The following is a 10282-nucleotide window of genomic DNA, read 5'->3' on the forward strand; positions in this document are numbered from 1 at the left end:
CTTTACACAGGACACAAACCCCAAGCTCCTGGTTGAAAGTCCTGTGTGTGTTTGGCCCATTCATCCACTCCAACCTCCTCCATTCGCTCTTTATACCGTCCCAGTCGTAATTACTACAGCCACTAGAGGTCACTGCCTAAAAATATACGTAAATATGGGTTGTAATAAGCTGCTTGAACCAAGTATCGGCAAAACTAATGAAATTCCCAGCAAGATAATTTTAGCATTTAGTTCAAAGCTGCGCCAAAGAACAGCTTCACGGAGCTGGCTGTAGTCTCTTCATTTTACCCACATTTCCCTCACTTGCAAAACCATGCGAGGAGAGAATAAACATGTTTTTAGAGAATTGAGAAGTCCTTTCCTGTCACATGAAGCGACGTCCAGTCCTGATGGCAGCGTCAGCTGATCACAGCTGGATCAGCCTTACATTTCACTGAATGTAAATGACAATAAATGAAGAAAGTGTGTTCTGACAGACAGACTCCTACTCTCTCTGACTTTATTTGTATTCATTATAAAAGTTGATGAGGGGAAAACAGATACTGAAAAGAAAATTCTTTCTAATGAATGTAGGAAGTTTGTGTTTGTGATTCCTCTGTTGTTCAAACCTACGTATAATAAATATAAGAGAAATAAGAGCTTTGGAACGGTCTGCAACATGGGGGATCAGAACCTCTTCTGGTTCAAGAAAGGAATGAGGAGTGAGGAAATATTAAATAAGAGACTTTGGATGTACCCTTAGGATAATTATAATGCAAATGTCTTGAGAAAAGAATAAACAAGTAATAACACAATAAATTATAACACAATCTGATGAATCTTGTGACATACAATGCACAAACACACCTCTCAGACCACACACAGAAATACAGTCGTCATGTAAAATTCATACAGTAATGTTTTTCTATTCCTTGACCATTTTTTGCCCTCTCATTTGTTCCTCTTCATCTCTTCTGTAATTCTGTATTCTCTTTCTGTGTTTCTCCTTGTATGACAGATGTTTCAGAAATAAGAGGAACAGCTGGCTGCTGTGGGGCTGTTTATTCACCCTTTAATTTCTTTCTCCTCTGTCCTCCCCCTCTTTTTTCCCTCATCTTTGTTTTTCTGTTGAAGAGGTCCCAGATGGAGACCCACATTTCCAGCCCAGGAAATATATATTTAGGGAATTTAAAATTTAAAATTTAAATTTCAAATGCAAATATAATCCTCCTCCGTTTGGTAAAGTCACATATTTGAGACAGTGTGCACCAGGCTGAAATATTCCCCTTGCCCTGGAGCAAACTCCACGTCACTGGCTACACTAATAGCTTGTGAAACAAATAGTTTTTGAGACAAATGCCTCATAAATGATAAGTGAGTTCTGGCCCCTATTGCCCTGCCCTACCTCCCTCCCCCCGCTCCCCCCATCGTTGGCGAATTATGTGAGAGTTTTTTTCTTTACCCAAAATCTCCTTATTCCGCTCAAATTCCCCTCATTTTAAATAACCCCCAGTCTACAGTATGTTCTTGCGTGTGTTAGCACTTCCAGTGATTGATGAATGTGTGCTACTGCTGCATATGTGTGTGCATTCATTTGTTCCTTGTGTGTGTGTGTGTGTGTGTGTGTGTGTGTGATCACCAGAGGCAGTAGCGAATCTCTCCTCAGTGTAGAAGAACATTATATAACTTTATTAACTGTCACTTTCCTGGACACACACACACACCTACATGCGCACGCAACCACACAGTCACAAATAATTTAAGGTTTATGGCAATACATGCACCTGTGCATATAGAGCAGAGACTGGAAAACAAATGCAAACTCATCCACACACACAGATGGGCACAGGAAGCAGACTCATATGCCCACATATTATACACAAAAGTTAAGTTGTGAACTTGATTACGTCCAGAGCAGCCACAAGAAAAATGTTCAAAAATCTCATTTTCAGAGATTTGGAGGATTAAAGCCATTTGTCTCTAATCCCACGATCGCTGCAGCGCTACACGCCATACCAGGATGTCTCTTCTGCGTCTGCTCAGTCACTGCACTGGGATGGCAGGGATGGAAGGAGCCATGGGGAAACAACAGGGAGGGATAGGAATGATTTTAGCGGTGGTGACAAAGAGAGTAAATGCTATCAGAGAGAAGGAGGATGGGGCAGAGGTTACGATGAGGACATACCGGTTTGTAGAGATAGATGCAGACACAAAGAGGGGACAGGAGGAGAGAGAGAATAGAAGTGTGTAAAAGAATGTTAAAAACAGGTAAAACAGAGTGACAAAAAGAAGAGTAAGAGACCGAACAGAGGGCTTTATTAGAGACAAAGCAGCTATAAAGTAGGAAAAATAGAGGAGCAAGGAAAAGGAAAGAGGAGGAAAGCCATGATGACATGTCATGGAATCACTGCTGTTTATTCTGATAACTCCTTTTTCTTTCTGTTTATTGTCTCTCTTTCCCTCTTTACCCCTACTGTATATTTTTGTCTTCTGGGACTGGGAGCAAAATGTTTTTTAAGACTGTGTGATTTGACCAGAAAATAAACGTGAAATGTGACTATGACCCAAATGATATGTTAAGACAGATGTTTTCTGCATTGATTAACAAACAGAACATAAAGCACACATGTTCTCTAACCTGTGCGTATGAATTCACCCATGCACACAGATGCATGCTATTAATATTTGTATGAGCACACACATACACCAATATGCATACATACAGCCCCAACATACACACAGATACGCAGGTGCATGCCATATGTACATGTATGCATGCGTGTAAAATATTCAGATACACACAGGAAGCCACATTTTTCAGTTAATAGCAGTTACCTGCGTGTCTACATAGTGTCAGATGTTGAAAAGCTGATCATCCTGGTGACTCCCTCTGAGTTGACCGCCACGGTGCTGTTGCTTCAAATCTGATTAAGGACTTCTGTCACATCAGACACCCCATCGTTCCAGTTGTTGGTCACTGTATTGTGTGTAAGACACACAGAAGAAATCTTTTAATTTTCACATTGCTCATTGAGGCCTGGATGAAGTAGCTTGAGAAAGATGTTGTTTCAAGTTGAATTAGTTAATTAGAAACAGTTTTCTGCTGCACTCAGACATCAACTTTTACACATGATTCACCAATTGATTTTTCTTTTTACATGATCAATTTGTAAAAGACATGCTTGCCATTCTGTCAGATTTTTTTTTCCCTCAAAATATCCACCAAATTCAGGTCTGAGGTGTGAGTTTTAATGCTTCATTTATAGCTACAGTGCAATGCCTATTTTTGACAGTTTCGATGATGTTTTTGATGAAAACTCAGCTAGTGAGATGTAGTTGGCTGTGTGAGGCTAAAAACATCCAGCTCAGCTGTTTCATAGAAAGTGTCTCCTGGAAAACTCTACTCTGTCGCCCCAAACATACACAACACGCATTTTTTTATACACCTAGATGTCCATGCTGCGTCCTGTCTCTCCCTGTCTGTATCACACACACATTTTTTCTAAACACATACTCTCTCGCTGACAGCAGGATGTTTAAAACTGTCTCATACACATGCTCTCACAGTGTGCGCTGAACTCTTTCACTATCACTGGGAGGGATCTCTCTCTCTCTCTCTCTTTCAGTCTCTCTCTCTCTCAGTAAACACTCCCACTATCTCTCTCTGTGTCTCCCACATGGAGCTCGGTTTCTCACTCTCACTCTCGCTGCTCTTCTCTCCTCTCTGGATACACTCAGTCTAAGTCAGAGTGCAGGACAGGACAGACAGGAACACCAGAACTGTTCTCTTCTCTCTTCACATAGTGCCGGCTGTAGGTACAATTCTCTTTCTTGCTCCATGTTTCTATATGTTCTGTATATTTCACCATCTTCTCTACCAGATCTTTAACAAAAACTATAAGAATCTCTCTTTTCTGTTTATCTTAGCTTATATTCTAACAAGAAAGTAGCAGGGAAAAAAGACTTTAAGTTGCATTTATTGGGCATGATTTAGAAGTAAGTGACTCAGCTTAAATGGTGGAATGACTTCATTTGGAAAGTTTGAATTATTTTAATAACTTGAATGCTGTTTATGTTTGATGTTGCGTACATGATATCCTGCTGTGCTAGATTTACAAATTTTGACAGAAAGACATATCTAATATTTAAGTACATATTTCACAAAAGATTTAGTCAAAACTACCTGCAGTGGATGAGCTTTCTTTCACCTGCAGAGAATCTGTAATACGTCAGGATGTGCATAAGGTGCAGTCTTGTATGAGTTGAAATGACAGTGTAGCCCTTAATGTAATGTTGTGATGCTTGAGAGTGTTTCAAAAGAATACCAGCACAAAGATTCTTGGCTCACTCTTTTTTATGTTGACTGATTGTGTCTTACTAACTTTATGAAATCAGTTTCACTGTGTGGGTCCTACTATTACAGCTACTGTCAGTTTTCTGTAACTCTACCTGCTATGTTGTCGAAATAGCACGCGTCCATTATGTGAGGAGTCCCCTTACTTCATGTTAAGATTTTGTGACTTGTGTCTCCATTTTATCTTTTTTTGCCATGCATGTCTATTTATATGCATAAGTCACTATTGCAGTTTAAAGGAAATTAGATTTTCCGGTAATGTTTTGATTTAAACACCCCAATTTGATTACATTGTATGTACAAGAAAAATGTCTATTATACTTAAATGTTACAAGTTTTTTAAGACTGCAAAGACCTTTAAATTTTAAACTTATAGAGCTCTTTCAGTCAAGTACAAACAACCATCAACAAACTTCACATAAACAGTGAAACTGTGAAGCGGTCATAAAGAAGTAGGTTCCTTATGTAACTGTAAATTCAGTCTGAATGAACAGATTGCTGCTTCTCTACACAGCCTGATACTTAGGCTGTAGGTGTAAGCATGTGTTTGTCTGGGAGCATGTCTCTTCTCCCACCACTTATTTGATATTCTGACGTTGAGGCTTACCAAGAAAATGCAATCAATGGATAGCAATGGATGTAACATCTAACTTGCACTGTACACTTCTTACAAACCATAAACATGATGCAGGACTGGAATATGTTTGAAACATAGATTACAATTTACAGTTGAGGGTAACACAAAGCAGATAACATGTGAGAAGCAGTGGTAATGAAGTTATCTTCTATTTAGCATTACAAATAACGAAGAAATGGCATTTAATTAGTCTCTGTTAGTGGCCATTAAGTAAATGTGTTCATTGAGGCCTTTTTAAAAACACCAAAAACTGCTACTACTGGATTGATCTTAAGGTGGAATGGAAACATTTTAAAGCTTTTACTCAAATTTTTTGTTGGACTTTTTGTGTATGTATTCTCTCAAATTCTGAAATAATTGAATATTTGGCTCCTTAGCATTGAGCAAACATTTTCCTGCATTTTCCTTGTTTTAAGATTAAGGATTCCGGATGAACAATGAGGCAAAGAGAAAACTGCTCTCTTCTCTACAGAATGGAAGTGTTGGCTCCAGTGCAATCTACATTATCACCATTGACACGCTCTGTTCTGATCAGTAAATTCAGATTGGCACAACCACTTGAAATTTTCCCCAGTCACAAACCAACTCACATCAGTAGAAGTCCACTTTTAACCTCAGCTTTTAAATAATCAAATTTAAGCAATCAATTACTAGCCCAATTTGCACTAAAGTAAATGGAAAGGTAATGTTGCGACATTTCCACTCTCAGTTGACTGTGCACAGTTGCAGCGTACTGTGGGTATTTAGCTTTTTGACTTTAGCGAGCGATTCTAGAAACAAACTCATTGGGTAGTTTGTCTTCCAGGCGTATGGTGTAATAACACTTGCACATGCTCACATACTCACTGCTGTTTTTTGACCTTTCTGCGCTGTTTTACTCACAGGATGAGAGACAGCTTCTAGGCAGAGACTTTTTTTAATGAGGAGGTAAACAAGTTCAGTGCTCCCTTGGCAAGAAAAGGTTTCAGGTTGGGATTGTGTATATGATTTCAGAGTTGGTTGCATGTTTGGATGCTTTAAGTTGTATTTTTACAAACCTGCATGAGAACAGCAAACCGTTCATTTGCTTCACTCATGAAAAACCCTGAGAGGCAGTTTTAATTAAATATACATATTAAGTGGCTGATGTGAGAGCTCTTAAAGTTTCCTCATAAATTATGCTGCCATATATTAAAGGTTGCAACATTTTAGACCCTTTTTACACTTCTGAGATTGAATGAACACAGACATACACACACATACACACACACACACACACACACACATGATTCTTGTCCGTGTTATGGGATGAGATGAGACAATGTGCATGAATAATGATGCATAAAGGAAAATCATCATCCTGTTCATCAGAGGGATTTAATGCACATCATGTAAGGTCTGGAATCCATACCTATTGTTTGGGACATTCACTACATATAGGCATATATATAAACCCAAAAACATTATACACAAGATCTTTTTAATGAATATTTATTTTGTGTTGCCATGGTTATTATATTGTATTATTATCGTATAATATACAGAGAGCTGTTTTTGTGTGACCAATGGAAGAGCTTCAGTGTCTTTCTAACTTTTCCACAGACTATTTAAAACTCTGTAGGAAATCATGTTCAGCTCAGCTGCTGTAAAAAACAGATAAAGAAGCTGATCTGGTCATAACCTGCAGATGTTTGAACCATCAGTGGCCTACAAGTTCACTCAGACTAGTAGTGTCAGATAACCTCATGTCATGCCCTCAGTGATTCCCTGTTGACCCCTCATTCAAAATAGGTGGCTGCTCTTTACCGAAGCCAATGGCTAAATTATTCAATTCAGATTTTTCTCTAAAGTCTGTAGCAAAGTCTTTTAGGTTGACTGCCTGTCAAGACATTACCATCGAATGACAACAGTTGCTTTACAATGGGTTTCCCTTGTAACATTCAATGATAGCTGTTTTTATTTTACTTTGCTCAGTATGAAGGTCTATTTCAGTGACAATTTGCCCTAAAGTCACATCTGCAGTTTGGGTGTAGAGATAGGGTACATGAGGACACACAAGAAGCCTGAGAAGCACTTGAAGTCAAACTGAACCAGATGCATGAAGCCTCCCAGAGTCACAGTTGGAGAAAAAACAAATCTATTTACAATCACAGGGGTCTGACCTCAGCTGCAGTCACACCAACGCAGAGAGTCAGCAACATTTATTCATTTTCTTAATGAAGGCTCATATTTATATTCACATTTTGCCCCCTCTCTTTCTACTCATGTTATTATTATCATTTTGGATAATAATACACTTTATTTATACAGCACATTTCTTAGCAATGGTACAAAATGCTTTACAAATAGAAATAAAATGAGACAAGGCAGATAAAATGAAGAAGTCCAAAGAACATGAGGAAGTAAAGACAATAAAATGAATGAGATCAAACATTTCCAAAAGCCTTCATAAAGGGAAAGGTTTAAAAGAAACTATAGACTCAGTGTGTCTGAGTTCAGTAGGCAGAGCTCAAATAGCAAAAGCCTGGTCACAAACTAAGACCAGGGAATAACCAGTAGGGCTCCATCTGTGGATCTCAGGGATCAAGAGGTCACATACCAGGTCAATACATAAAGGCTTTAATATGCTCTAGGACTTTATGACTCATTCGTTACAAATCTATACAAGTAAATATCAATATGTTATTAAAAAAAAGGAAATGTATATACTGGGGTGAATGGAATTTAAACACGGTTCATTGTGAGGTATGTGGATCATCCTGAGTAATAAAATAAAACTTAAACTTTCTTATAAAATACACTTATAAAATTCAGCAGCAGCAACATTAATGGTGATTATAAAACTTTCTGCACATCAGGTTATAAGAGGATTTTTCCAAACAATGTCAGACCTGACTTCTATTTTTCAGGGTAAAAATGATGTTCAGCAATCGCACAATGGTGCTTTTTATGTGCTAAAACACCCGCAAGTTAAAGGGTCAAACTCACTTGAACCTTTCAGCTGTCAGAGTGAAAGCTGGAATTATTAATGGCCACTGAGCTGTCTGTTTGTATCATAGACTGCACAGTCTGCAGTCGGTATGTAAGAGAAAGCTTTGTGCTTTTGTTTTTGTCTTTTTCTGCAGCGTGTCGTGAGCTTGTGTGAGAGGTTACAGTAGATTAAGTTCACACACCTGAGTTTACCATCTGCACATCTGTAACACAGGTGTCACACCTCCAGAATAAAGAGCTTCAAGCAACACAAGCAACTCAGACTAGAGATAGTTCAACAACTGTGTATGTGTGTGTGAGAGAGAAATGAAGACAGGAAGTGGAGTGTGTGCTTGTTTCTAGACATTTTAGGTTATTAATCTCCAGCGATAGCTCCATGTCTGGAGTCTCTATCCTGTCTGTGAGATCGGGTGCTATGTAAGCCCCCCAGGGACAAACACATTCAGCTGAGACATAAATTGGGATTCATTATCCGCTTCATTTGTTTTTTTTTGCCTTTCTCTTTAAGCTCTCTGTGTCTCTTTTAGTAAATGTATAAGCATGTGTCAGACTTTGTCAATCCGTCTGAGAATTAATCCCTTTGAGATGCTGATTCCTCGTCTATGTACAGTACAGCTGTCCTGAAACCAGGGCCAGGGCCAGCTGTGGGGAAAACCTCCTGAACAGAACATGTTATTGTTCAGCCATGCCGTCATTTACATTGTAAGATTCATGTAAGGCTGTTTACCTTAAGAGTTAAAAATGCCATTACATTCGCCAAGCAGATCTTATTTAGATAACCAGTCCCTTCTGAGACTGTTGTATCATGCTCTGCACCAAAGGCATTTTGAATTCTAAATATTAGTTTAAAAGCTAGTTTTAAAAACTGGTTTCACATACACATTTTTATTCTTTACTCACATATACTAAATCTATGCATATTGAATAACTGAGTAGAAGAGAAGCTATGGTTAGGTTAAACCTACATTATTCTTAATGTCTGTCACACAGACAGTTTTTATCCACCGGTGCTGCCAGAATAAACAGAAAATTTTTATTTTCTCTTAAAAGTTCCTTTTAGGGGGTTTAAGGTCTGTTTGTAACGGTGCTATATTCTAATGGTTGTTAATATATTTGCTTTATCCCCTATAACAATATAATATAACTGATGAACATACTTGCTGTATGCTGACATGGTTGATTATTTTCCTGGAAACGTCTTTTTCTTTTAGAGTTTGTTTGGAGAAAGTTGAATCATAATTTTTCATCTTTAATCTAAATTCCTCTTCCTCTCTACTGACAGCATTTCCCGGCTGTGAGCGGGGCCTTCATGGATTCTCCGTACAATGGCAACACGTCCTTGCAGACGTCCACGTCCAACCTCAATGCCGGCTACTCTCGACCCTCAGAAGCAGAGGATGATGGGAAAGTGTCCAGTGACACCATTTGGCTGTGGATCGCTGTACTGGCAACCATTGGCAACATTGTGGTGGTGGCTGTGGTTTGTGCCTGTGCCTTCTGACAAGATGGAAGCAAAAATCCTCCTGCTGTCGGATAATGGGAAATACTGTATAGCCTGAAAGTATATTTTTCTTCAGAAATGATGTAAATAGCCTTACTTTTAGACTGATGATCTTAGATGAAGTGTAAGCTTTAATTTAAGTTTGGAAAAGGAATTTGCATGGGATTCTTAGAGAACACAAAATTATTTATTTATTTAAAGATTGAAAGGATCTGATCACAAATATATCTGATAACTCATTTTATTCAGTTCTACATTGCAACAATGTTCAAAGAAAAGCCACAAAATTAAGGTTTAACACAATAACAAGAAGGTACTTCAAGAATGAAGAACTTACCTAAAATAGGCCAAATGGAAAACTTCATACCGACCAAATAAGACCACACACAGACAGATACTATGCATGTATACACTTTGTACCACATTTTATCAGACAGATCATCATCATCATCTTATAAAACAAAGCATATTACTTTTATGTTACCCAGATAAGTTGCCATATCACTTACAGTACAGTATGTCTCACTTAAGAAGGACTTAATTCATTCACTCAGATTTTCAGCAACCAGCAACTTCAATCAGAATCCTTACGTAAACGCAGTAGCCTGAAAATATAGGAGCTTACTATTAAATTTACAGTACATCAGCTGCTTCCTTAAGGACAGAGAAACTACATTCAGACAAACTTGTACTCAGGTCTGCCCTTTATAGTTTGAGACTTTAAATGGGTCACCGAGATGTTTATTTCATCCTGCAAGTGAAAACAATATTAACATTTTTTAATGAGCAGTGGCCCTATAGGACGATACTAAATTTATTCATTGTGGATTCCAGGCTAAAA

This window comes from Morone saxatilis, unplaced genomic scaffold (genome assembly GCF_004916995.1).
Source record: "Morone saxatilis isolate NCDOM2014 unplaced genomic scaffold, NCSU_SB_2.0 Contig8, whole genome shotgun sequence".
Taxonomy (NCBI): domain Eukaryota; kingdom Metazoa; phylum Chordata; class Actinopteri; family Moronidae; genus Morone; species Morone saxatilis.